This window comes from Aedes albopictus, chromosome 3 (genome assembly GCF_035046485.1).
Source record: "Aedes albopictus strain Foshan chromosome 3, AalbF5, whole genome shotgun sequence".
NCBI classification, from domain to species: Eukaryota; Metazoa; Arthropoda; class Insecta; order Diptera; family Culicidae; genus Aedes; species Aedes albopictus.
The window spans coordinates 163,488,067-163,514,986 of record NC_085138.1 but is presented as its reverse complement, the minus strand read 5'-3'; the positions used below and the strand labels follow the sequence as shown (position 1 = coordinate 163,514,986).

General features: G+C 44.7%; 2 long non-coding RNA genes across 2 annotated transcripts; one reads left to right on the top strand and one right to left on the bottom strand.

Moving 5' to 3' along the window:
• The first annotated feature begins 255 nt into the window (after nucleotides 1–255).
• On the top strand, nucleotides 256–12,955 carry LOC115257281 (uncharacterized). Its single transcript, XR_009999492.1, has 3 exons — nucleotides 256–360; nucleotides 497–778; nucleotides 11,870–12,955. It is a non-coding gene; the product is annotated as an uncharacterized LOC115257281 (long non-coding RNA).
• A 9,803-nt stretch (nucleotides 12,956–22,758) lies between these two features.
• Nucleotides 22,759–23,309, bottom strand: LOC115257277 (uncharacterized). Its single transcript, XR_003893050.2, has 2 exons — nucleotides 23,062–23,309; nucleotides 22,759–22,991 (listed from the first exon to the last, which is right to left on the bottom strand). It is a non-coding gene; the product is annotated as an uncharacterized LOC115257277 (long non-coding RNA).
• Nucleotides 23,310–26,920: the final 3,611 nt, after the last annotated feature.

The following is a 26,920-nucleotide window of genomic DNA, read 5'->3' as shown; positions in this document are numbered from 1 at the left end:
GCGAGCATTCCCAATAGTGGGTGTCGCAAGGGGCGTTTCACTCGAGATGCATTTCATATATCAAACAAATTAAATGCATTTTAATACATTAAATCAGTAACAAATTTTGAAAACGACGTATAATCAATGGTGTAGCATTGATTATACGTCGTTTTCAAAATTTGTTACTGAAATGTACATTTTAATGCATTTTGTTAGCGTGTACCTCCCATCGCTCTCACCAATACAAATGCATGTATGAGTAAATATGGAAATGTCAAATTTTGCCGCGCGGAGTGCTAAAAAAATGAAAAAAAAAATCCGATTGGGACAACATTAGTGAATTTTGCTAGATAGTTGAGCAAAACACGGTGAAATAAGGTAAAGTGATAAAGATAATTGTTATTTAAAATTAGTTAACATCCTCGGCTACTTCTGGTCAGCACGATGACTAGGATGTTTACTTGATTTTTCGTCATTTTCATGAACTCTGCCACCACCTAATCCAACCATCCAGACCGTTTTCATTCTAGATGATTCGAGCCACACGCACGGATCACTGGACGGCTCTCTGTACGCGACCATCCTCAACACCCGAGATCTCCTACCAGAGTTGGAGACGGTGGACAAACGGCCCTGATCTCACTGCCGTCCGGAACGGAACGGAAATCCGATCGCGAACGGACACCATCGTCCGTTGCCACCAGTAATGCCTCCACCGCTGAGTTCCTTGGCCCTAAACTCGGTGAGTTAAGCGGGAAACGCAATGGGGCCGGCAACGGAATGCGGAAGCGCTGCGGTATGTACTAAAAAAATCTCGCAACTCTGCCGCTGCGACAAAACGCAATAAGCGCGGAGTTCCCAGTGAATTCGTGTAGGAATTTCTCGAGAATTCCTGGAGAAGTTTCTCTGGAATTCCCCAATGAGTTTCCATGGAACTCCTCCAGGAATTTCCCAGGAACCCATCTAAAATATCCTCGGGAATTCCTCCATGAGTTCACCAATAATTCCACCAGAAATTCTCCAAAAAAAAATTCCAGGAATTGCTCTAGAAATTCCCGTAAAATTTTTCCAGAACTTCATCCGGAACTACTCCAGAAGATTTTCGAGAATTTATTCAGGAATTCCCGGGAATTCCCGAAGGAATTCCTGGTGTAATCTTCGGTGGAATCCCTGGAGGAATTCTTGGAAGAATCCCCGAAGGAATTCCTAAGGGAATCCGTGGACGAATTCTTGGAGGAATCCCCGAAGAAATTCCTGGGGGATTCCCTCTGAGAAATTCCTGCGGGGATTCTTCCAGAAATTCCTTCGGGGATTCCTTTAAGAATTCCTCCGGGGGTTCCACCAGGAATTCATCCAAAGATTACACCAGGAATTCCCCCGGAGATTCCCGGGGAACTTGCATGAAATCTAGGAAATCTCCTGGAGTAGTTCCCGATGAACTTCTGGAAAAAAAAATCACGGGAATTTATAGAGGAATTCCTCCAAAATTTCCCAGAGTTTCTGGAGAATTCATCCATGAGATAACCGGAAATTCCTCCATGAGATTTTCGGGAATTTCTGCAGGAGTTCCCAAGAAAAAACCTTCAGGAGTTTCCAGGGAGTTCCTCCAGGGGTACGCTGGGATATCAAAAAATCGTCCAAGAGTTTCTTACGATCCTTGGAAATTTCTTTGAGTTTTTCGGAAATTTACCCAAAAGTTTCTCCGAAAATTCTCCAAAAACTTCTCTGCAATTCCTCCAAAAGTTTTCAGGCAATTCCTCAGAAATTTCCTCAGGACTTTCCCGGAAATTCCACGAGAGGCTTCCAGGGAATTCCTCCAGGTTTTCCACGATAATTCCTCAAAGAAGTCTTCGGCGATACCTCTAGGAGATCATTGGAAATTTCTCTAAGAGTTTCTCGATAATTCCCATAGAAGTTTCTTGTAAAATTCCTCCAGGAGTTCCCCGAGAATTTTTCCAGGAGTACCTAGGTAATACATCCAGAAGTATCCCGAGAATTCCTGAAGGAGTTTTTCGAGGATTCCTTCGTTAGTTACGAGGGAAATCCTCCAGGGGGTTTTTGAGAATCCCTGCAGGAGTTTTTCGGAATCCTCCAGGAGTTCTTTCGGAGGAATTTCAGGAATTTTTCGAAGATTCCTCCAGGAGTTCCCTGGGAATTCCTCCAGTATTTCCTCAGAAGTTCTCTGGAAATTTCAGGCATTCTTCAAAAAGTTTTTCTGGAATTCCTGCAAGACTTCCCCGTTAATTTCTCTTAAGATTTCTCCACAGATTCCTCCGGAGATTCCTCCAGGATTTTTTTCGGGGATTCCTCAGGGTATTTCTCCGATGATTCCTCCAGGAATTTCTCCGAGGATTTCTCGAGTAATTCCTCTAAGGATTCCTCCAAAAATTCCTCTGAGGATTCCTTCAGGATTTTCTATGAATTCCTCTGAAGGCTTCTCCAAGAATTCCTCTGAAGGCTTCTCCAAGAAATCCTCTCTGAGGATTCCACAGGGAATTGTTTTGAGAATTCCTCCAGGAAACCCTCCGGCGATTCCTCCAGGAATTCCTCCGGAGATTCCTCCAGGAAAGCATCCAAAGATTCCTCCAGAAGTTTCTACGGAGATTCCTCCAGAAATTCCTCCGGAGATTCCTCCAAGAATTCTTCCGGAGATTTTTTTAAGAAAGTAGTCGAATTTTCCACCAGCAATACCTTCGGGGATTCCTTCAGGAATTCCTTTGGGGATTCCTTCAGGAATTCCTTCGGGGATTCCTTCAGGAATTCCTTCGGGGATTCCTTCAGGAATTCCTTCGGGGATTCCTCCAGGAATTCCTTCGGGGATTCCTCCAGGAATTCCTTCGGGGATTCCTCCAGGAATTCCTTCGGGGATTTCTCCAGGAATTCCTTCGGGGATTCCTCCAGGAATTCCTTCGGGGATTCCTCCAGGAATTCCTTCGGGGATTCCTCCAGGAATTCCTTCGGGGATTCCTTCAGGAATTCCTTCGGGGATTCTTTCAGGAATTCCTTCGGGGATTCCTCCAGGAATTCCTTCGGGGATTCCACCAGGAATTCCTTCGGGGATTCCACCAGGAATTCCTTCGGGGATTCCTCCAGGAATTCCTTCGGGGATTCCTCCAGGAATTCTTCGGGGATTCCTCCAGGAATTCCTTCGGGGATTCCTCCAGGAATTCCTTCGGGGATTCCTCCAGGAATTCCTTCGGGGATTCCTCCAGGAATTCCTTCGGGGATTCCTCCAGGAATTCCTTCGGGGATTCCTCCAGGAATTCCTTCGGGGATTCCTCCAGGAATTCCTTCGGGGATTCCTCCAGGAATTCCTTCGGGGATTCCTCCAGGAATTCCTTCGGGGATTCCTCCAGGAATTCCTTCGGGGATTCCTCCAGGAATTCCTTCGGGGATTCCTCCAGGAATTCCTTCGGGGATTCCTCCAGGAATTCCTTCGGGGATTCCTCCAGGAATTCCTTCGGGGATTCCTCCAGGAATTCCTTCGGGGATTCCTCCAGGAATTCCTTCGGGGATTCCTCCAGGAATTCCTTCGGGGATTCCTCCAGGAATTCCTTCGGGGATTCCTCCAGGAATTCCTTCGGGGATTCCTCCAGGAATTCCTTCGGGGATTCCTCCAGGAATTCCTTCGGGGATTCCTCCAGGAATTCCTTCGGGGATTCCTCCAGGAATTCCTTCGGGGATTCCTTCAGGAATTCCTTCGGGGATTCCTCCAGGAATTCCTTCGGGGATTCCTCCAGGAATTCCTTCGGGGATTCCTCCAGGAATTCCTTCGGGGATTCCTTCAGGAATTCCTTCGGGGATTCCTTCAGGAATTCCTTCGGGGATTCCTTCAGGAATTCCTTCGGGGATTCCTTCAGGAATTCCTTCGGGGATTCCTTCAGGAATTCCTTCGGGGATTCCTCCAGGAATTTCTTCGGGGATTCCTCCAGGAATTCCTTCGGGGATTCCTCCAGGAATTCCTTCGGGGATTCCTCCAGGAATTCCTTCGGGGATTCCTCCAGGAATTCCTTCGGGGATTCCTCCAGGAATTCCTTCGGGGATTCCTCCAGGAATTCCTTCGGGGATTCCTCCAGGAATTCCTTCGGGGATTCCTCCAGGAATTCCTTCGGGGATTCCTCCAGGAATTCCTTCGGGGATTCCTCCAGGAATTCCTTCGGGGATTCCTCCAGGAATTCCTTCGGGGATTTCTCCAGGAATTCCTTCGGGGATTTCTCCAGGAATTCCTTCGGGGATTTCTCCAGGAATTCCTTCGGGGATTTCTCCAGGAATTCCTTCGGGGATTTCTCCAGGAATTCCTTCGGGGATTTCTCCAGGAATTCCTTCGGGGATTTCTCCAGGAATTCCTTCGGGGATTCCTCCAGGAATTCCTTCGGGGATTCCTCCAGGAATTCCTTCGGGGATTCCTCCAGGAATTCCTTCGGGGATTTCTCCAGGAATTCCTTCGGGGATTTCTCCAGGAATTCCTTCGGGGATTTCTCCAGGAATTCCTTCGGGGATTCCTTCAGGAATTCCTTCGGGGATTCCTTCAGGAATTCCTTCGGGGATTCCTCCAGGAATTCCTTCGGGGATTCCTCCAGGAATTCCTTCGGGGATTCCTCCAGGAATTCCTTCGGGGATTCCTCCAGGAATTCCTTCGGGGATTCCTCCAGGAATTCCTTCGGGGATTCCTCCAGGAATTCCTTCGGGGATTCCTCCAGGAATTCCTTCGGGGATTCCTCCAGGAATTCCTTCGGGGATTCCTCCAGGAATTCCTTCGGGGATTCCTTCAGGAATTCCTTCGGGGATTCCTCCAGGAATTCCTTCGGGGATTCCTTCAGGAATTCCTTCGGGGATTCCTTCAGGAATTCCTTCGGGGATTCCTTCAGGAATTCCTTCGGGGATTCCTTCAGGAATTCCTTCGGGGATTCCTTCAGGAATTCCTTCGGGGATTCCTTTAGGAATTCCTTCGGGGATTCCTCCAGGAATTCCTTCGGGGATTCCTCCAGGAATTCCTTCGGGGATTCCTCCAGGAATTCCTTCGGGGATTCCTCCAGGAATTCCTTCGGGGATTCCTCCAGGAATTCCTTCGGGGATTCCTCCAGGAATTCCTTCGGGGATTCCTCCAGGAATTCCTTCGGGGATTCCTCCAGGAATTCCTTCGGGGATTCCTCCAGGAATTCCTTCGGGGATTCCTCCAGGAATTCCTTCGGGGATTCCTCCAGGAATTCCTTCGGGGATTCCTCCAGGAATTCCTTCGGGGATTCCTCCAGGAATTCCTTCGGGGATTCCTCCAGGAATTCCTTCGGGGATTCCTCCAGGAATTCCTTCGGGGATTCCTCCAGGAATTCCTTCGGGGATTCCTCCAGGAATTCCTTCGGGGATTCCTCCAGGAATTCCTTCGGGGATTCCTTCAGGAATTCCTTCGGGGATTCCTTCAGGAATTCCTTCGGGGATTCCTTCAGGAATTCCTTCGGGGATTCCTCCAGGAATTTCTTCGGGGATTCCTCCAGGAATTCCTTCGGGGATTCCTCCAGGAATTCCTTCGGGGATTCCTCCAGGAATTCCTTCGGGGATTCCTCCAGGAATTCCTTCGGGGATTCCTTCAGGAATTCCTTCGGGGATTCCTTCAGGAATTCCTTCGGGGATTCCTTCAGGAATTCCTTCGGGGATTCCTTCAGGAATTCCTTCGGGGATTCCTTTAGGAATTCCTTCGGGGATTCCTTTAGGAATTCCTTCGGGGATTCCTCCAGGAATTCCTTCGGGGATTCCTCCAGGAATTCCTTCGGGGATTCCTCCAGGAATTCCTTCGGGGATTCCTCCAGGAATTCCTTCGGGGATTCCTCCAGGAATTCCTTCGGGGATTCCTCCAGGAATTCCTTCGGGGATTCCTCCAGGAATTCCTTCGGGGATTCCTCCAGGAATTCCTTCGGGGATTCCTCCAGGAATTCCTTCGGGGATTCCTCCAGGAATTCCTTCGGGGATTCCTCCAGGAATTCCTTCGGGGATTCCTTCAGGAATTCCTTCGGGGATTCCTTCAGGAATTCCTTCGGGGATTCCTTCAGGAATTCCTTCGGGGATTCCTCCAGGAATTTCTTCGGGGATTCCTCCAGGAATTCCTTCGGGGATTCCTCCAGGAATTCCTTCGGGGATTCCTCCAGGAATTCCTTCGGGGATTCCTCCAGGAATTCCTTCGGGGATTCCTTCAGGAATTCCTTCGGGGATTCCTTCAGGAATTCCTTCGGGGATTCCTTCAGGAATTCCTTCGGGGATTCCTCCAGGAATTTCTTCGGGGATTCCTCCAGGAATTCCTTCGGGGATTCCTCCAGGAATTCCTTCGGGGATTCCTCCAGGAATTCCTTCGGGGATTCCTCCAGGAATTCCTTCGGGGATTCCTCCAGGAATTCCTTCGGGGATTCCTCCAGGAATTCCTTCGGGGATTCCTCCAGGAATTCCTTCGGGGATTCCTCCAGGAATTCCTTCGGGGATTCCTCCAGGAATTCCTTCGGGGATTTCTCCAGGAATTCCTTCGGGGATTTCTCCAGGAATTCCTTCGGGGATTTCTCCAGGAATTCCTTCGGGGATTTCTCCAGGAATTCCTTCGGGGATTTCTCCAGGAATTCCTTCGGGGATTCCTCCAGGAATTCCTTCGGGGATTCCTCCAGGAATTCCTTCGGGGATTCCTCCAGGAATTCCTTCGGGGATTTCTCCAGGAATTCCTTCGGGGATTTCTCCAGGAATTCCTTCGGGGATTTCTCCAGGAATTCCTTCGGGGATTCCTTCAGGAATTCCTTCGGGGATTCCTCCAGGAATTCCTTCGGGGATTCCTCCAGGAATTCCTTCGGGGATTCCTCCAGGAATTCCTTCGGGGATTCCTCCAGGAATTTCTTCGGGGATTCCTCCAGGAATTCCTTCGGGGATTCCTCCAGGAATTCCTTCGGGGATTCATTCAGGAATTCCTTCGGGGATTCCTCCAGGAATTCCTTCGGGGATTCCTTCAGGAATTCCTTCGGGGATTCCTTCAGGAATTCCTTCGGGGATTCCTTCAGGAATTCCTTCGGGGATTCCTTTAGGAATTCCTTCGGGGATTCCTCCAGGAATTCCTTCGGGGATTCCTCCAGGAATTCCTTCGGGGATTCCTCCAGGAATTCCTTCGGGGATTCCTCCAGGAATTCCTTCGGGGATTCCTCCAGGAATTCCTTCGGGGATTCCTCCAGGAATTCCTTCGGGGATTCCTCCAGGAATTCCTTCGGGGATTCCTCCAGGAATTCCTTCGGGGATTCCTCCAGGAATTCCTTCGGGGATTCCTCCAGGAATTCCTTCGGGGATTCCTCCAGGAATTCCTTCGGGGATTTCTCCAGGAATTCCTTCGGGGATTTCTCCAGGAATTCCTTCGGGGATTTCTCCAGGAATTCCTTCGGGGATTTCTCCAGGAATTCCTTCGGGGATTTCTCCAGGAATTCCTTCGGGGATTCCTCCAGGAATTCCTTCGGGGATTCCTCCAGGAATTCCTTCGGGGATTCCTCCAGGAATTCCTTCGGGGATTCCTCCAGGAATTCCTCCAGGAATTCCTTCGGGGATTCCTCCAGGAATTCCTTCGGGGATTCCTCCAGGAATTCCTTCGGGGATTCCTCCAGGAATTCCTCCAGGAATTCCTACGGGGATTTCTCCAGGAATTCCTTCGGGGATTTCTCCAGGAATTCCTTCGGGGATTTCTCCAGGAATTCCTTCGGGGATTCCTCCAGGAATTCCTTCGGGGATTCCTCCAGGAATTCCTTCGGGGATTCCTCCAGGAATTCCTTCGGGGATTCCTCCAGGAATTCCTTCGGGGATTCCTCCAGGAATTCCTTCGGGGATTCCTCCAGGAATTCCTTCGGGGATTCCTCCAGGAATTCCTTCGGGGATTCCTCCAGGAATTCCTTCGGGGATTCCTCCAGGAATTCCTTCGGGGATTCCTCCAGGAATTCCTTCGGGGATTCCTCCAGGAATTCCTTCGGGGATTCCTCCAGGAATTCCTTCGGGGATTCCTCCAGGAATTCCTTCGGGGATTCCTCCAGGAATTCCTTCGGGGATTCCTCCAGGAATTCCTTCGGGGATTCCTCCAGGAATTCCTTCGGGGATTCCTCCAGGAATTCCTTCGGGGATTCCTCCAGGAATTCCTTCGGGGATTCCTCCAGGAATTCCTTCGGGGATTCCTCCAGGAATTCCTTCGGGGATTCCTTCAGGAATTCCTTCGGGGATTCCTCCAGGAATTCCTTCGGGGATTCCTCCAGGAATTCCTTCGGGGATTCCTCCAGGAATTCCTTCGGGGATTCCTCCAGGAATTCCTTCGGGGATTCCTCCAGGAATTCCTTCGGGGATTCCTCCAGGAATTCCTTCGGGGATTCCTCCAGGAATTCCTTCGGGGATTCCTCCAGGAATTCCTTCGGGGATTCCTCCAGGAATTCCTTCGGGGATTCCTTCAGGAATTCCTTCGGGGATTCCTTCAGGAATTCCTTCGGGGATTCCTTCAGGAATTCCTTCGGGGATTCCTTCAGGAATTCCTTCGGGGATTCCTTCAGGAATTCCTTCGGGGATTCCTTCAGGAATTCCTTCGGGGATTCCTTCAGGAATTCCTTCGGGGATTCCTTCAGGAATTCCTTCGGGGATTCCTTCAGGAATTCCTTCGGGGATTCCTTCAGGAATTCCTTCGGGGATTCCTTCAGGAATTCCTTCGGGGATTCCTTCAGGAATTCCTTCGGGGATTCCTTCAGGAATTCCTTCGGGGATTCCTCCAGGAATTCCTTCGGGGATTCCTCCAGGAATTCCTTCGGGGATTCCTTCAGGAATTCCTTCGGGGATTCCTTCAGGAATTCCTTCGGGGATTCCTTCAGGAATTCCTTCGGGGATTCCTTCAGGAATTCCTTCGGGGATTCCTTCAGGAATTCCTTCGGGGATTCCTTCAGGAATTCCTTCGGGGATTCCTTCAGGAATTCCTTCGGGGATTCCTTCAGGAATTCCTTCGGGGATTCCACCAGGAATTCCTTCGGGGATTCCTCCAGGAATTCCTTCGGGGATTTCTCCAGGAATTCCTTCGGGGATTTCTCCAGGAATTCCTTCGGGGATTCCTCCAGGAATTCCTTCGGGGATTCCTCCAGGAATTCCTCCAGGAATTCCTTCGGGGATTCCTCCAGGAATTCCTTCGGGGATTCCTCCAGGAATTCCTCCAGGAATTCCTTCGGGGATTCCTCCAGGAATTCCTACGGGGATTTCTCCAGGAATTCCTTCGGGGATTTCTCCAGGAATTCCTTCGGGGATTCCTCCAGGAATTCCTTCGGGGATTCCTCCAGGAATTCCTTCGGGGATTCCTCCAGGAATTCCTTCGGGGATTCCTCCAGGAATTCCTTCGGGGATTCCTCCAGGAATTCCTTCGGGGATTCCTCCAGGAATTCCTTCGGGGATTCCTCCAGGAATTCCTTCGGGGATTCCTCCAGGAATTCCTTCGGGGATTCCTCCAGGAATTCCTTCGGGGATTCCTCCAGGAATTCCTTCGGGGATTCCTCCAGGAATTCCTTCGGGGATTCCTCCAGGAATTCCTTCGGGGATTCCTCCAGGAATTCCTTCGGGGATTCCTCCAGGAATTCCTTCGGGGATTCCTCCAGGAATTCCTTCGGGGATTCCTCCAGGAATTCCTTCGGGGATTCCTCCAGGAATTCCTTCGGGGATTCCTCCAGGAATTCCTTCGGGGATTCCTCCAGGAATTCCTTCGGGGATTCCTCCAGGAATTCCTTCGGGGATTCCTCCAGGAATTCCTTCGGGGATTCCTCCAGGAATTCCTTCGGGGATTCCTCCAGGAATTCCTTCGGGGATTCCTCCAGGAATTCCTTCGGGGATTCCTCCAGGAATTCCTTCGGGGATTCCTCCAGGAATTCCTTCGGGGATTCCTCCAGGAATTCCTTCGGGGATTCCTCCAGGAATTCCTTCGGGGATTCCTCCAGGAATTCCTTCGGGGATTCCTCCAGGAATTCCTTCGGGGATTCCTCCAGGAATTCCTTCGGGGATTCCTCCAGGAATTCCTTCGGGGATTCCTCCAGGAATTCCTTCGGGGATTCCTCCAGGAATTCCTTCGGGGATTCCTCCAGGAATTCCTTCGGGGATTCCTCCAGGAATTCCTTCGGGGATTCCTCCAGGAATTCCTTCGGGGATTCCTCCAGGAATTCCTTCGGGGATTCCTCCAGGAATTCCTTCGGGGATTCCTTCAGGAATTCCTTCGGGGATTCCTTCAGGAATTCCTTCGGGGATTCCTCCAGGAATTTCTTCGGGGATTCCTCCAGGAATTCCTTCGGGGATTCCTCCAGGAATTCCTTCGGGGATTCCTCCAGGAATTCCTTCGGGGATTCCTTCAGGAATTCCTTCGGGGATTCCTTCAGGAATTCCTTCGGGGATTCCTTCAGGAATTCCTTCGGGGATTCCTTTAGGAATTCCTTCGGGGATTCCTCCAGGAATTCCTTCGGGGATTCCTCCAGGAATTCCTTCGGGGATTCCTTCAGGAATTCCTTCGGGGATTCCTTCAGGAATTCCTTCGGGGATTCCTCCAGGAATTCCTTCGGGGATTCCTCCAGGAATTCCTTCGGGGATTCCTTCAGGAATTCCTTCGGGGATTCCTTCAGGAATTCCTTCGGGGATTCCTTCAGGAATTCCTTCGGGGATTCCACCAGGAATTCCTTCGGGGATTCCTCCAGGAATTCCTTCGGGGATTTCTCCAGGAATTCCTTCGGGGATTTCTCCAGGAATTCCTTCGGGGATTCCTCCAGGAATTCCTCCAGGAATTCCTTCGGGGATTCCTCCAGGAATTCCTTCGGGGATTCCTCCAGGAATTCCTCCAGGAATTCCTTCGGGGATTCCTCCAGGAATTCCTACGGGGATTTCTCCAGGAATTCCTTCGGGGATTTCTCCAGGAATTCCTTCGGGGATTCCTCCAGGAATTCCTTCGGGGATTCCTCCAGGAATTCCTTCGGGGATTCCTCCAGGAATTCCTTCGGGGATTCCTCCAGGAATTCCTTCGGGGATTCCTCCAGGAATTCCTTCGGGGATTCCTCCAGGAATTCCTTCGGGGATTCCTCCAGGAATTCCTTCGGGGATTCCTCCAGGAATTCCTTCGGGGATTCCTCCAGGAATTCCTTCGGGGATTCCTCCAGGAATTCCTTCGGGGATTCCTCCAGGAATTCCTTCGGGGATTCCTCCAGGAATTCCTTCGGGGATTCCTCCAGGAATTCCTTCGGGGATTCCTCCAGGAATTCCTTCGGGGATTCCTCCAGGAATTCCTTCGGGGATTCCTCCAGGAATTCCTTCGGGGATTCCTCCAGGAATTCCTTCGGGGATTCCTCCAGGAATTCCTTCGGGGATTCCTCCAGGAATTCCTTCGGGGATTCCTCCAGGAATTCCTTCGGGGATTCCTCCAGGAATTCCTTCGGGGATTCCTCCAGGAATTCCTTCGGGGATTCCTCCAGGAATTCCTTCGGGGATTCCTCCAGGAATTCCTTCGGGGATTCCTCCAGGAATTCCTTCGGGGATTCCTCCAGGAATTCCTTCGGGGATTCCTTCAGGAATTCCTTCGGGGATTCCTTCAGGAATTCCTTCGGGGATTCCTTCAGGAATTCCTTCGGGGATTCCTTCAGGAATTCCTTCGGGGATTCCTCCAGGAATTCCTTCGGGGATTCCTTCAGGAATGCCTTCGGGGATTCCTTCAGGAATTCCTTCGGGGATTCCTTCAGGAACACTGTAAAAAATCTGGCAAAATGTGTCGTATATCTCAATCTCCTATCCGGACCATATATTTTGAATGAATTATAAACCATTTATGGATACCCGAAAAATATTCAAAATTTTCATCATGGGTTAACATTAATCTATTTTTAATTTCTTACAGTTGTACATATATGCTAACCGTGGCTATGCTAACCACCTACAATCTAATTTTCAACATATATGGATCATCCCGAAACGCATGCTGCTTTTATAAATATTATTACAATTATTGTGAAATTATTATTATCAATAAACAACTATGTAGGGCTTGGGAGGGAAGGGGTGATTGCGTTGCTGGGCTGTTTTAACTATCCGAACTATATATGCTCTGATCACGGTGCGTGATTGTAGCTAGACATTCTTAACTTATTTCTTAAACATATTTTTTTTTGTGGGATTTTTTCAGCGTAGTTTATGCTAATAATCCTTATATATCCTGAACTTACCGAAGGTTTACCGAGTCCTCTAACGTTGCGAGGTTACGCAAAATGTGTCTACAGAACTTGTAGTTCAGGAGGTTCACCAGGTGCTCCCAAGTTGCAAGATAACGTAAAAATGTGTCGTTTGAACTCGTCGTCCAGAAGGTTTATCAAGTCCTCTAAGGTTGCGAGGTAACGCAAAATGTATTTGCAGAACTTGTAGTTCAGAAGGTTTACCAAATCCCCTCAAATTGCGCGGTGACGCAAAATATATCATTGTAAGGTAGGTCATTCTGATGTTTCTAACTAAAGAACTGCAAGGTGATGCCAAACAAGTCTTCTTGATCAATTTTGTAGCCTAAAAGGTTCACCATGTCCTCCCAGAACTGCAAGGTGATGCCAAAGAAGTCTTTCACATCAACTCTGTATTTTAAAATGTTCACCAAGTCCTCCCAGAACTGCAAGGTGATGCTAAACAAGTCTTTCACATCAACTCTGTATTTTAAAATGTTCACCAAGTCCTCCCAGAACTGCAAGGTGATGCCAAACAAGTCTTCTTGATCAATTTTGTAGCCTAAAAGGTTCACTATGTCCTCCCAGAACTGCAAGGTGATGCTAAACAAGGCTTCATCAATTTTGTAGTCTAAAAGGTTCACCATGTCCTCCCAGAACTGCAAGGTGATGCTAAACAAGTCTTTCACATCAACTCTGTATTTTAAAATGTTCACCAAGTCCTCCCAGAACTGCAAGGTGATGCCAAACAAGTCTTCTTGATCAATTTTGTAGCCTAAAAGGTTCACCATGTCCTCCCAGAACTGCAAGGTGATGCCAAAGAAGTCTTTCACATCAACTCTGTATTTTAAAATGTTCACCAAGTCCTCCCAGAACTGCAAGGTGATGCCAAACAAGTCTTCTTGATCAATTTTGTAGCCTAAAAGGTTCACCATGTCCTCCCAGAACTGCAAGGTGATGCTAAACAAGTCTTTCACATCAACTCTGTATTTTAAAATGTTCACCAAGTCCTCCCAGAACTGCAAGGTGATGCCAAACAAGTCTTCTTGATCAATTTTGTAGCCTAAAAGGTTCACCATGTCCTCCCAGAACTGCAAGGTGATGCCAAAGAAGTCTTTCACATCAACTCTGTATTTTAAAATGTTCACCAAGTCCTCCCAGAACTGCAAGGTGATGCCAAACAAGTCTTCTTGATCAATTTTGTAGCCTAAAAGGTTCACCATGTCCTCCCAGAACTGCAAGGTGATGCTAAACAAGTCTTTCACATCAACTCTGTATTTTAAAATGTTCACCAAGTCCTCCCAGAACTGCAAGGTGATGCCAAACAAGTCTTCTTGATCAATTTTGTAGCCTAAAAGGTTCACCATGTCCTCCCAGAACTGCAAGGTGATGCTAAACAAGGCTTCATCAATTTTGTAGTTTAAAGGTTCACCATGTCCTCCCAGAACTGCAAGGTGATGCTAAACAAGTCTTTCACATCAACTCTGTATTTTAAAATGTTCACCAAGTCCTCCCAGAACTGCAAGGTGATGCCAAACAAGTCTTCTTGATCAATTTTGTAGCCTAAAAGGTTCACCATGTCCTCCCAGAACTGCAAGGTGATGCTAAACAAGGCTTCATCAATTTTGTAGTTTAAAGGTTCACCATGTCCTCCCAGAACTGCAAGGTGATGCTAAACAAGTCTTTCACATCAACTCTGTATTTTAAAATGTTCACCAAGTCCTCCCAGAACTGCAAGGTGATGCCAAACAAGTCTTCTTGATCAATTTTGTAGCCTAAAAGGTTCACCATGTCCTCCCAGAACTGCAAGGTGACGCATAACAAGTCTTTCTCATCAACTCTGCATTTTAACCCTTTATAAGGCAGTGGCAACTATATTGCCACCTACTGTTTGTATTTTTTTCTGTTTTATAACAATTTATTTCGGACTTTTTTTTGGTTTACGCAAAATTGGGATTACTAACAACGCCTGGTATTTTTTTGGTACTAAACAAAGATTTAACAACAATTTAGGAGCCATTTGTAGTCTCAAAAATGGCTAAATTTGACCGCGTGAAGAAAATTAGCTCAAACTTATTGTAAAATTAAAGGTTTGTTTAATATTTTAAGAAATAATCAAATTCTGGGCTGACATGAGCTGAACTACACAGTTTATATTATGGGTTAAGCTGCAATCCACTTTAAAATCTCTTTTCCGGCTTTTTGTCGAAGTCAAAAGAAGAAAAGTACCCTAAACGGGCAGTGACAAGAATATTGCCACCAGCGCTGGTGGCCTAAACGGGCAGTGGCAACTATATTGCCACCTCAAAAGCTTGTTTTTGGGGTTAACGGGCAGTGGCAACTATATTGCCACCAGCGTTTTTGGCCTAAACGGGCAGTGGCAACTATATTGCCACCTAGATTTTTGTGAGTTTCTTTCAAACAAAAATTGTTTTGTACATGTAATCATGTATATAATCATTTCCATAATAGTATGCGTTGACAACTCTTCTAGTTTTCTCGGCCTTATAAAGGGTTAAAATGTTCACCAAGTCCTTCCAGAACCGCAAGGTGATGCTAAGCAAATCTTCTTCATCAACTCTGTAGTCTAAAATGTTCACCATGTCCTCACAGAACTGCAAGGTGATGCCAAACAAGTCTTCATCAATTTTGTAGTCTGAAAGGCTCACCATGTCCTCCAAGAACTGCAAGGTGATGCATAACAAGTATTTCTTGTCAACTCTGTAGTTTAAAATGTTCAAGTCCTTCCAGAACTGCAAGGTGATGCCAAACAAGTCTTTCACATTAACTCTGTATTTTAAAATGTTCACCAAGTCCTCCCAGAACTGCAAGGTGATGCCAAACAAGTCTTCTTGATCAATTTTGTAGCCTAAAAGGTTCATCATGTCCTCCCAGAACTGCAAGGTGATGCTAAACAAGTCTTTCACATCAACTCTTGTGCTCATTCTGCGAATGGAGTGACGTGAGAAAAGTCGGAGTCGTATATCGAGATGAGGAATCCACTTTCGAATGAAGTGACTCGCCGTGTAAATCAAATGGAGAGTCACCTCATTCGAGTCGAGATTTCTCACCTCGATATACGACTCCGACTTTTCTCACGTCACTCCATTCGCAGAATGAGCACATCTGTATTTTAAAATGTTCACCAAGTCCTCCCAGAACTGCAAGGTGATGCCAAACAAGTCTTCTTGATCAATTTTGTAGCCTGAAAGGTTCACCAAGTCCTCCCAGAACTGCAAGGTGATGCCAAACAAGTCTTCTTGATCAATTTTGTAGCCTAAAAGGTTCACCATGTCCTCCCAGAACTGCAAGGTGATGCATAACAAGTATTTCTTGTCAACTCTGTAGTTTAAAATGTTCAAGTCCTTCCAGAACTGCAAGGTGATGCCAAACAAGTCTTTCACATCAACTCTGTATTTTAAAATGTTCACCAAGTCCTCCCAGAACTGCAAGGTGATGCCAAGCAAGTCTTTCACATCAACTCTGTATTTTAAAATGTTCACCAAGTCCTTTCAGAACTGCAAGGTGATGCCAAACAGGTCTTTCACATCAACTCTGTATTTTAAAATGTTCACCAAGTCCTCCCAGAACTGCAAGGTGATGCCAAACAAGTCTTCTTGATTCTTTTGTAGTCTGAAAGGCTCACCATGTCCTCCAAGAACTGCAAGGTGATGCCAAACAAGTCTTTCACATCAACTCTGTATTTTAAAATGTTCACCAAGTCCTCCCAGAACTGCAAGGTGATGCCAAACAAGTCTTCTTGATTCTTTTGTAGCCTGAAAGGTTCACCATGTCCTCCCAGAACTGCAAGGTGATGCTAAACAAGTCTTTCACATCAACTCTGTATTTTAAAATGTTCACCAAGTCCTCCCAGAACTGCAAGGTGATGCCAAACAAGTCTTCTTGATTCTTTTGTAGTCTGAAAGGCTCACCATGTCCTCCAAGAACTGCAAGGTGATGCCAAACAAGTCTTTCACATCAACTCTGTATTTTAAAATGTTCACCAAGTCCTCCCAGAACTGCAAGGTGATGCCAAACAAGTCTTCTTGATTCTTTTGTAGCCTGAAAGGTTCACCATGTCCTCCCAGAACTGCAAGGTGATGCTAAACAAGTCTTTCACATCAACTCTGTATTTTAAAATGTTCACCAAGTCCTCCCAGAACTGCAAGGTTATGCCAAACAAGTCTTGATCAATTTTGTAGCCTAAAAGGTTCACCATGCCCTCCCAGAACTGCAAGGTGATGCTAAACAAGTCTTTCACATCAACTCTGTATTTTAAAATGTTCACCAAGTCCTCCCAGAACTGCAAGGTGATGCCAAACAAGTCTTCTTGATCAATTTTGTAGCCTAAAAGTTTCACCATGCCCTCCCAGAACTGCAAGGTGATGCCAAACAAGTCTTTCACATCAACTCTGTATTTTAAAATGTTCACCAAGTCCTCCCAGAACTGCAAGGTGATGCCAAACAAGTCTTTCACATCAACTCTGTATTTTAAAATGTTCACCAAGTCCTCCCAGAACTGCAAGGTGATGCCAAACAAGTCTTCTTGATCAATTTTGTAGCCTAAAAGGTTCACCATGTCCTCCCAGAACTGCAAGGTGATGCTAAACAAGTCTTTCACATCAACTCTGTATTTTAAAATGTTCACCAAGTCCTCCCAGAACTGCAAGGTGATGCCAAACAAGTCTTGATCAATTTTGTAGCCTAAAAGGTTCACCATGCCCTCCCAGAACTGCAAGGTGATGCTAAACAAGTCTTTCACATCAACTCTGTATTTTAAAATGTTCACCAAGTCCTCCCAGAACTGCAAGGTGATGCCAAACAAGTCTTCTTGATCAATTTTGTAGCCCAAAAGTTTCACCATGCCCTCCCAGAACTGCAAGGTGATGCCAAACAAGTCTTTCACATCAACTCTGTATTTTAAAATGTTCACCAAGTCCTCCCAGAACTGCAAGGTGATGCCAAACAAGTCTTCTTGATCAATTTTGTAGCCTAAAAGGTTCACCATGTCCTCCCAGAACTGCAAGGTGATGCCAAAGAAGTCTTTCACATCAACTCTGTATTTTAAAATGTTCACCAAGTCCTCCCAGAACTGCAAGGTGATGCTAAACAAGTCTTTCACATCAACTCTGTATTTTAAAATGTTCACCAAGTCCTCCCAGAACTGCAAGGTGATGCCAAACAAGTCTTCTTGATCAATTTTGTAGCCTAAAAGGTTCACTATGTCCTCCCAGAACTGCAAGGTGATGCTAAACAAGGCTTCATCAATTTTGTAGTCTAAAAGGTTCACCATGTCCTCCCAGAACTGCAAGGTGATGCTAAACAAGTCTTTCACATCAACTCTGTATTTTAAAATGTTCACCAAGTCCTCCCAGAACTGCAAGGTGATGCCAAACAAGTCTTCTTGATCAATTTTGTAGCCTAAAAGGTTCACCATGTCCTCCCAGAACTGCAAGGTGATGCCAAAGAAGTCTTTCACATCAACTCTGTATTTTAAAATGTTCACCAAGTCCTCCCAGAACTGCAAGGTGATGCCAAACAAGTCTTCTTGATCAATTTTGTAGCCTAAAAGGTTCACCATGTCCTCCCAGAACTGCAAGGTGATGCTAAACAAGTCTTTCACATCAACTCTGTATTTTAAAATGTTCACCAAGTCCTCCCAGAACTGCAAGGTGATGCCAAACAAGTCTTCTTGATCAATTTTGTAGCCTAAAAGGTTCACCATGTCCTCCCAGAACTGCAAGGTGATGCCAAAGAAGTCTTTCACATCAACTCTGTATTTTAAAATGTTCACCAAGTCCTCCCAGAACTGCAAGGTGATGCCAAACAAGTCTTCTTGATCAATTTTGTAGCCTAAAAGGTTCACCATGTCCTCCCAGAACTGCAAGGTGATGCTAAACAAGTCTTTCACATCAACTCTGTATTTTAAAATGTTCACCAAGTCCTCCCAGAACTGCAAGGTGATGCCAAACAAGTCTTCTTGATCAATTTTGTAGCCTAAAAGGTTCACCATGTCCTCCCAGAACTGCAAGGTGATGCTAAACAAGGCTTCATCAATTTTGTAGTTTAAAGGTTCACCATGTCCTCCCAGAACTGCAAGGTGATGCTAAACAAGTCTTTCACATCAACTCTGTATTTTAAAATGTTCACCAAGTCCTCCCAGAACTGCAAGGTGATGCCAAACAAGTCTTCTTGATCAATTTTGTAGCCTAAAAGGTTCACCATGTCCTCCCAGAACTGCAAGGTGATGCTAAACAAGGCTTCATCAATTTTGTAGTTTAAAGGTTCACCATGTCCTCCCAGAACTGCAAGGTGATGCTAAACAAGTCTTTCACATCAACTCTGTATTTTAAAATGTTCACCAAGTCCTCCCAGAACTGCAAGGTGATGCCAAACAAGTCTTCTTGATCAATTTTGTAGCCTAAAAGGTTCACCATGTCCTCCCAGAACTGCAAGGTGACGCATAACAAGTCTTTCTCATCAACTCTGCATTTTAAAATGTTCACCAAGTCCTTCCAGAACCGCAAGGTGATGCTAAGCAAATCTTCTTCATCAACTCTGTAGTCTATATGTTCACCATGTCCTCACAGAACTGCAAGGTGATGCCAAACAAGTCTTCATCAATTTTGTAGTCTGAAAGGCTCACCATGTCCTCCAAGAACTGCAAGGTGATGCATAACAAGTATTTCTTGTCAACTCTGTAGTTTAAAATGTTCAAGTCCTTCCAGAACTGCAAGGTGATGCCAAACAAGTCTTTCACATTAACTCTGTATTTTAAAATGTTCACCAAGTCCTCCCAGAACTGCAAGGTGATGCCAAACAAGTCTTCTTGATCAATTTTGTAGCCTAAAAGGTTCATCATGTCCTCCCAGAACTGCAAGGTGATGCTAAACAAGTCTTTCACATCAACTCTTGTGCTCATTCTGCGAATGGAGTGACGTGAGAAAAGTCGGAGTCGTATATCGAGATGAGGAATCCACTTTCGAATGAAGTGACTCGCCGTGTAAATCAAATGGAGAGTCACCTCATTCGAGTCGAGATTTCTCACCTCGATATACGACTCCGACTTTTCTCACGTCACTCCATTCGCAGAATGAGCACATCTGTATTTTAAAATGTTCACCAAGTCCTCCCAGAACTGCAAGGTGATGCCAAACAAGTCTTCTTGATCAATTTTGTAGCCTGAAAGGTTCACCAAGTCCTCCCAGAACTGCAAGGTGATGCCAAACAAGTCTTCTTGATCAATTTTGTAGCCTAAAAGGTTCACCATGTCCTCCCAGAACTGCAAGGTGATGCATAACAAGTATTTCTTGTCAACTCTGTAGTTTAAAATGTTCAAGTCCTTCCAGAACTGCAAGGTGATGCCAAACAAGTCTTTCACATCAACTCTGTATTTTAAAATGTTCACCAAGTCCTCCCAGAACTGCAAGGTGATGCCAAGCAAGTCTTTCACATCAACTCTGTATTTTAAAATGTTCACCAAGTCCTTTCAGAACTGCAAGGTGATGCCAAACAGGTCTTTCACATCAACTCTGTATTTTAAAATGTTCACCAAGTCCTCCCAGAACTGCAAGGTGATGCCAAACAAGTCTTCTTGATTCTTTTGTAGTCTGAAAGGCTCACCATGTCCTCCAAGAACTGCAAGGTGATGCCAAACAAGTCTTTCACATCAACTCTGTATTTTAAAATGTTCACCAAGTCCTCCCAGAACTGCAAGGTGATGCCAAACAAGTCTTCTTGATTCTTTTGTAGCCTGAAAGGTTCACCATGTCCTCCCAGAACTGCAAGGTGATGCTAAACAAGTCTTTCACATCAACTCTGTATTTTAAAATGTTCACCAAGTCCTCCCAGAACTGCAAGGTGATGCCAAACAAGTCTTCTTGATTCTTTTGTAGTCTGAAAGGCTCACCATGTCCTCCAAGAACTGCAAGGTGATGCCAAACAAGTCTTTCACATCAACTCTGTATTTTAAAATGTTCACCAAGTCCTCCCAGAACTGCAAGGTGATGCCAAACAAGTCTTCTTGATTCTTTTGTAGCCTGAAAGGTTCACCATGTCCTCCCAGAACTGCAAGGTGATGCTAAACAAGTCTTTCACATCAACTCTGTATTTTAAAATGTTCACCAAGTCCTCCCAGAACTGCAAGGTGATGCCAAACAAGTCTTGATCAATTTTGTAGCCTAAAAGGTTCACCATGCCCTCCCAGAACTGCAAGGTGATGCTAAACAAGTCTTTCACATCAACTCTGTATTTTAAAATGTTCACCAAGTCCTCCCAGAACTGCAAGGTGATGCCAAACAAGTCTTCTTGATCAATTTTGTAGCCTAAAAGTTTCACCATGCCCTCCCAGAACTGCAAGGTGATGCCAAACAAGTCTTTCACATCAACTCTGTATTTTAAAATGTTCACCAAGTCCTCCCAGAACTGCAAGGTGATGCCAAACAAGTCTTGATCAATTTTGTAGCCTAAAAGGTTCACCATGCCCTCCCAGAACTGCAAGGTGATGCCAAACAAGTCTTTCACATCAACTCTGTATTTTAAAATGTTCACCAAGTCCTCCCAGAACTGCAAGGTGATGCCAAACAAGTCTTTCACATCAACTCTGTATTTTAAAATGTTCACCAAGTCCTCCCAGAACTGCAAGGTGATGCCAAACAAGTCTTCTTGATCAATTTTGTAGCCTAAAAGGTTCACCATGCCCTCCCAGAACTGCAAGGTGATGCTAAACAAGTCTTTCACATCAACTCTGTATTTTAAAATGTTCACCAAGTCCTCCCAGAACTGCAAGGTGATGCCAAACAAGTCTTCTTGATCAATTTTGTAGCCTAAAAGTTTCACCATGCCCTCCCAGAACTGCAAGGTGATGCCAAACAAGTCTTTCACATCAACTCTGTATTTTAAAATGTTCACCAAGTCCTCCCAGAACTGCAAGGTGATGCCAAACAAGTCTTTCACATCAACTCTGTATTTTAAAATGTTCACCAAGTCCTCCCAGAACTGCAAGGTGATGCCAAACAAGTCTTCTTGATCAATTTTGTAGCCTAAAAGGTTCACCATGCCCTCCCAGAACTGCAAGGTGATGCTAAACAAGTCTTTCACATCAACTCTGTATTTTAAAATGTTCACCAAGTCCTCCCAGAACTGCAAGGTGATGCCAAACAAGTCTTGATCAATTTTGTAGCCTAAAAGGTTCACCATGCCCTCCCAGAACTGCAAGGTGATGCCAAACAAGTCTTTCACATCAACTCTGTATTTTAAAATGTTCACCAAGTCCTCCCAGAACTGCAAGGTGATGCCAAACAAGTCTTTCACATCAACTCTGTATTTTAAAATGTTCACCAAGTCCTCCCAGAACTGCAAGGTGATGCCAAACAAGTCTTCTTGATCAATTTTGTAGCCTAAAAGGTTCACCATGCCCTCCCAGAACTGCAAGGTGATGCTAAACAAGTCTTTCACATCAACTCTGTATTTTAAAATGTTCACCAAGTCCTCCCAGAACTGCAAGGTGATGCCAAACAAGTCTTCTTGATTCTTTTGTAGCCTGAAAGGTTCACCATGTCCTCCCAGAACTGCAAGGTGATGCTAAACAAGTCTTTCACATCAACTCTGTATTTTAAAATGTTCACCAAGTCCTCCCAGAACTGCAAGGTGATGCCAAACAAGTCTTTCACATCAACTCTGTATTTTAAAATGTTCACCAAGTCCTCCCAGAACTGCAAGGTGATGCCAAACAAGTCTTCTTGATCAATTTTGTAGCCTAAAAGGTTCACCATGCCCTCCCAGAACTGCAAGGTGATGCTAAACAAGTCTTTCACATCAACTCTGTATTTTAAAATGTTCACCAAGTCCTCCCAGAACTGCAAGGTTATGCCAAACAAGTCTTCTTGATTCTTTTGTAGCCTGAAAGGTTCACCATGTCCTCCCAGAACTGCAAGGTGATGCTAAACAAGTCTTTCACATCAACTCTGTATTTTAAAATGTTCACCAAGTACTCCCAGAACTGCAAGGTGATGCCAAACAAGTCTTCTTGATCAATTTTGTAGCCTAAAAGGTTCACCATGTCCTCCACACTGGGACTTGGCCTGCCTCGCTTCAACTTAGTGTTCTTTGAGCACTTCCACAGTTATTAATTGAAGGGCTTTCTTTGCCTAATATTGCATGAATTTGTATATTGTGAGGCAAGTACAATAATGATACTTTATGCCCAGGGAGTCGAGATAAATTTTCCGACCTGAACAGGGATCGAACACGCCGTCTCCGGATTGGCGATCCATAGCCTTAACCACTAGGCTAACTTGAGACCCTCCTTCTTTTAAAATACCTAACACGGGGGATTGCGGTTGAAATAAGATATATTTTCGCATGTTGTTCTTCATTCAGTTATGTAGGCGGCACGTTTAATGCTGTACAAATATCGGAGGATCGTTCATTGGGTTTGCTTTAGCGATGCAATTGGCATTATTCGGCATGAAGGTCGTTTTCGATCGGATTCGGCTGTTTCGGGGTTTCCTATATCGCTGTTTAAGTTGCATTTCTCGACGATCAGGTAAATGCTATTCTGTTCCTGTTTTCAATGCTCACTCTATCCGGCTAAATCAAAACGTTCCTTTCGTTTGGTTGCCGATGGCTTTAGAAAATCCGGAAGTGCTGCTGTGGGGCTGATATCGGCGCGATGTCACATTTCGACGATATCGAGTCATCTCAGAATCATTCCCATCGTGGGGTAGATGATGGTTCCGCATAAGATGTAATTGAATTAGGCATATGAGAGAATTTCAGCGCCTGCTTCTCCGGGTTTATTCGCAGATTGAGCTGAAAGGGGGTCAAAAGATAGATCAGCATCCTCGATGACCATGAATACGCTAAATATGGGGAAAATTACCACTTTCTCTCGGAACTTCGTTCCGCGGATACCACAATAATTGAAAAACAGAGGCCACAAATAAAAAAATGAAAATAAACTAGCTAACTTTGACATTGATAACTGACAACATTCATGCATTTGTAGTGGTGAGAGAAGAATCAATTTTGACAGTTTGATCCCACTGTTAAGAAAATGCACAGAATGGAAATCAAATGCATTTAATGGATTTAAATGCAAATTTAATGGACATCTTCGAAGTAAGACGCCCCTTGGGGTGTCGTCAACCTGTGTCGAAAAACATTATTAGCTTCAAACATCTCTATTTCAGATGAAACCTTATAGGCCTTTTCATGTGACAGTTCCGTGCATGCATTTGTTTACAAAGCTTGAACAACAGATGCTAACAAGAAAGTGTCATCTTCATAGAAGAACTGTCAAACGCCCGAAAAATCAGCTGATTTAAGACGTCAAATGAAAAGGCCCATTATACGAATCAAAATAAAATCTACTTTGGCGACTACAGTCGAACCGCCATGAGTCGATGTTCCTTGACTCGATATCGACTCATGGAGGTATTTTTTTCCATACTGAAAAATAATTTCTGGGTTACTATGATGGTCCCCTCAAAAAGCTTCCCAAAGGATTATTGTTCCACTACTCGATATTTCCTTGAGTCGATGGTCCCTTCAATATCGACTCATGGAGGTTTTACTGTACTTTTACCCGCAATCATAGATACGCGCGAGATTGTCGCCTACGGACTAGGATAGGATACGAAAACTAGTCAGCCCAAAAGAGACCAATTTGGGGACCAATAATCTCAGCAACGCGGAAAAACAAGACAGCAAGCTGTGAAATTAGACAGAGAAGTTGCAGGTGTCACATCCTATCCTAGGCCTACGGAGACAGATCTGTTTTCAAATTTTCTATAACAGGACTCTTCGATAATTCTTGAAAAAGGGTCGCCACATGGCCGGATGATGTGATGACTGCTGCGACTGCACGTGCAATTTACACCGCGATTGAATTTCGACCATAACATAAGGCCTTGGAAAGTAGTCGCCATACTTGTGTTTTTCATGCAACGCACAATACCTTCTTATTACGGTGCAATAAGTAGGCTATAGCCATTTACTAAAGCTTGATCCACTTAGTATTTGGCCGCACAAAACAAGACATTTCTTTGTCAAAAAAATACATAGAAATACGGTTTAGGTTTTATAACACAGGAAATTTATTAAACTTTGAAGAAAAAAATATTGAAAAATAATTCATCGGCAATTCGGATGAATTCTCGGACTTTTCGCTTAATACCGCTCATCATTTTTCGCACAGTAGTACTTTCAACTTGATCTGCCATCTTTTTCCACCTCTTCTGCAAATCAGATGGTTTTTTGATTGTTTTACCACATTTTTTAAGTTTGCCTTTGATAATTGCCCAAAATTTTTCGATGGGACGAAAATCTGGGCAATTCGGAGGGTTGATAGTTTTCTCAATAATATCAATGTTATTCCTTGTATACCATTCCATGACATCCCGGCTGTAATGGCAGCTGGCTAAGTCAGGCCAGAACTTCACCGGACCGTCATGTGATTGAATGAATGGCAAAACTCGCTTCTGAAGACACTCCTGCTTGTAAACCTGCCCATTCATGGTCGCTCCAGTGATAAAAACATCCGTTTTCCTTCCACAACTGCAGATGCCTTGCCATATCATCAACTTGCGAGCAAACTTATCAGCATAGATGAACTTAAATCTTCCTGGGGCATCACCCTTGCGTTTGGCGTGGTAAAAATTGTGTCCTGGGAGTTGTCCAAAGTCCATTTTGACGTATCAATCAAAAAACCATATCATTTGCAGAAGTGGTGGAAAAAGATGGCAGATCAAGTTGAAAGTTCTACTGTGCAAAAAATGATGAGCGGTATTAAGCGAAAAGTCCGAGAATTCATCCGAAATGCCGATGAATAATTTTTCAATATTTTTTTCTTCAAAGTTTAATAAATTTCCTGTGTTATAAAACCTAAACCGTATTTCTATGTATTTTTTTGACAAAGAAATGTCTTGTTTTGTGCGGCCAAATACTAAGTGGATCAAGCTTTAGCAATACTTCACCACCTCTGGAGCTTCGGAGCCATGGGGTGGGACACTCTATCTCGTATTAGAAATATTACTGATATTAATATCGGTATTAAAAATATTATCAAGTGCTCATTGATATTTTTTTTCGTTGTTTGTATACACTTTCGTTTGTCAAACATCACATTCAAATTTGGGAAAATCAGCATATGTTGGGCTCTTCCGAAATACGTATCCAAAAGTGTACACTCTGCATAAAGCATTAATTGGCATTCTGACCGATATCCCTTAGCTAATCGAGACAGTTATGGTCATTCCCAAGGCATTCCATAAGGGTCGGAACGCGATGCAGTGTTTGGAAAACTCGCATTCTGTTTGCCCAAGAGTTTTGATCAACACATAATTCTCTGCAGAATTGATGTGCAATTCGATTGAGGTGCAACTGGAGGAGAATATGCACTGCCAATTGGCGCAGCTTTCATCGGAAGCGGTGGAACGTTGTTCATACCCTACGCCAAGCCCTGCGCAGACATATTTTCGGCCATCTCAGACGTCCATTTGCAACACCACCCTTCCTCCCCCCTTCTGACGAGTTTTGTCCATAAAAAAATTTCCTAATGTGTACGAGCGTGTACCAGGACCTTCTCCCCTCCTAACAATCTACGTAATTTAAGGACCCGCGCTGATGGTTCCTTTATTCGCCTTGTTGGAAATAATGACCTTCATCACAGAGTGTAATTCAAAACTCACTAAACGATTCCCAAACGGAGTAAAACAAGCAGTAAGAAAAGCCAGATGTCACAAACTAGGGTCACAAACACCGAAAATACCACGAGGAATCAATTAGACACCTTCGTCAGCTCAATGTTGTGCTGGTCTATCAAGTGCCTTCACATGACAGTTGAGGTTTGTGTATAAAACGATCACAGCCACCTTGATGTGATTCATCGATATTACTTAATTAATATGATATTAACCGATATTAATGGGATATTACTACTGATATTAATGAGTGCACTTCAATTTGGTCGGACATTATTCTTTGAATCCGAAACCAGACCGTTTGCAACAAATATGAGTTTAGAATGAGTTTTTTTTTTTACAAAATAAACAAACTTGTATCATAGCAACAAGAGCGTCGCTATAGCAATCACTATAGAATCGTTTGATTGGTTTGATTAGAATCATTGCTTAAAATGCATCAATGCCTACTTCGCCCAAGTGAAATAACCAGTTTCTAAATTCAACTGGAAGATCTGCCAAAGTTATTGAAATCTTCTCTTGGAATGCACATCTACAGATTTATCTTATTTCAAGAATGTTTATATATGCAACTTGAAATCATCAAGAAGATACATGTTCTGGTGAAAATCTGCATACCTTAACAGGCATAACTGCAGCGATTTATCGTTACAGATTTTCTCATTGCTATTATATTGACTGGAAAAGTATACTTTAACGTCCTTGAAATCCTTATTTCTTTTTAATCTGTATCGTGGAAAGTCAAACGTATTTGAAGTTTAAGGATCGATTCAGAAACACCCGTATGACTCACAGTATCGTACCATACGACTAACACGACTATTTGAAATAGATACCATAACATGTACCACAAAAGATGTTACTGCTTGAAACTGTAAACATGGTTTTATGAAATAAGAAATAAACATTTATGAAAAAGTTAACATTTGTACTTATGAACTGTAAAGGACAGCCTATGTTTGAAAAAAAAAGGAAAATCTGAGGATAAATTGGATAACTATAATTCCTGTAATGAGTGCAACAGTAAAGCTTCAATGA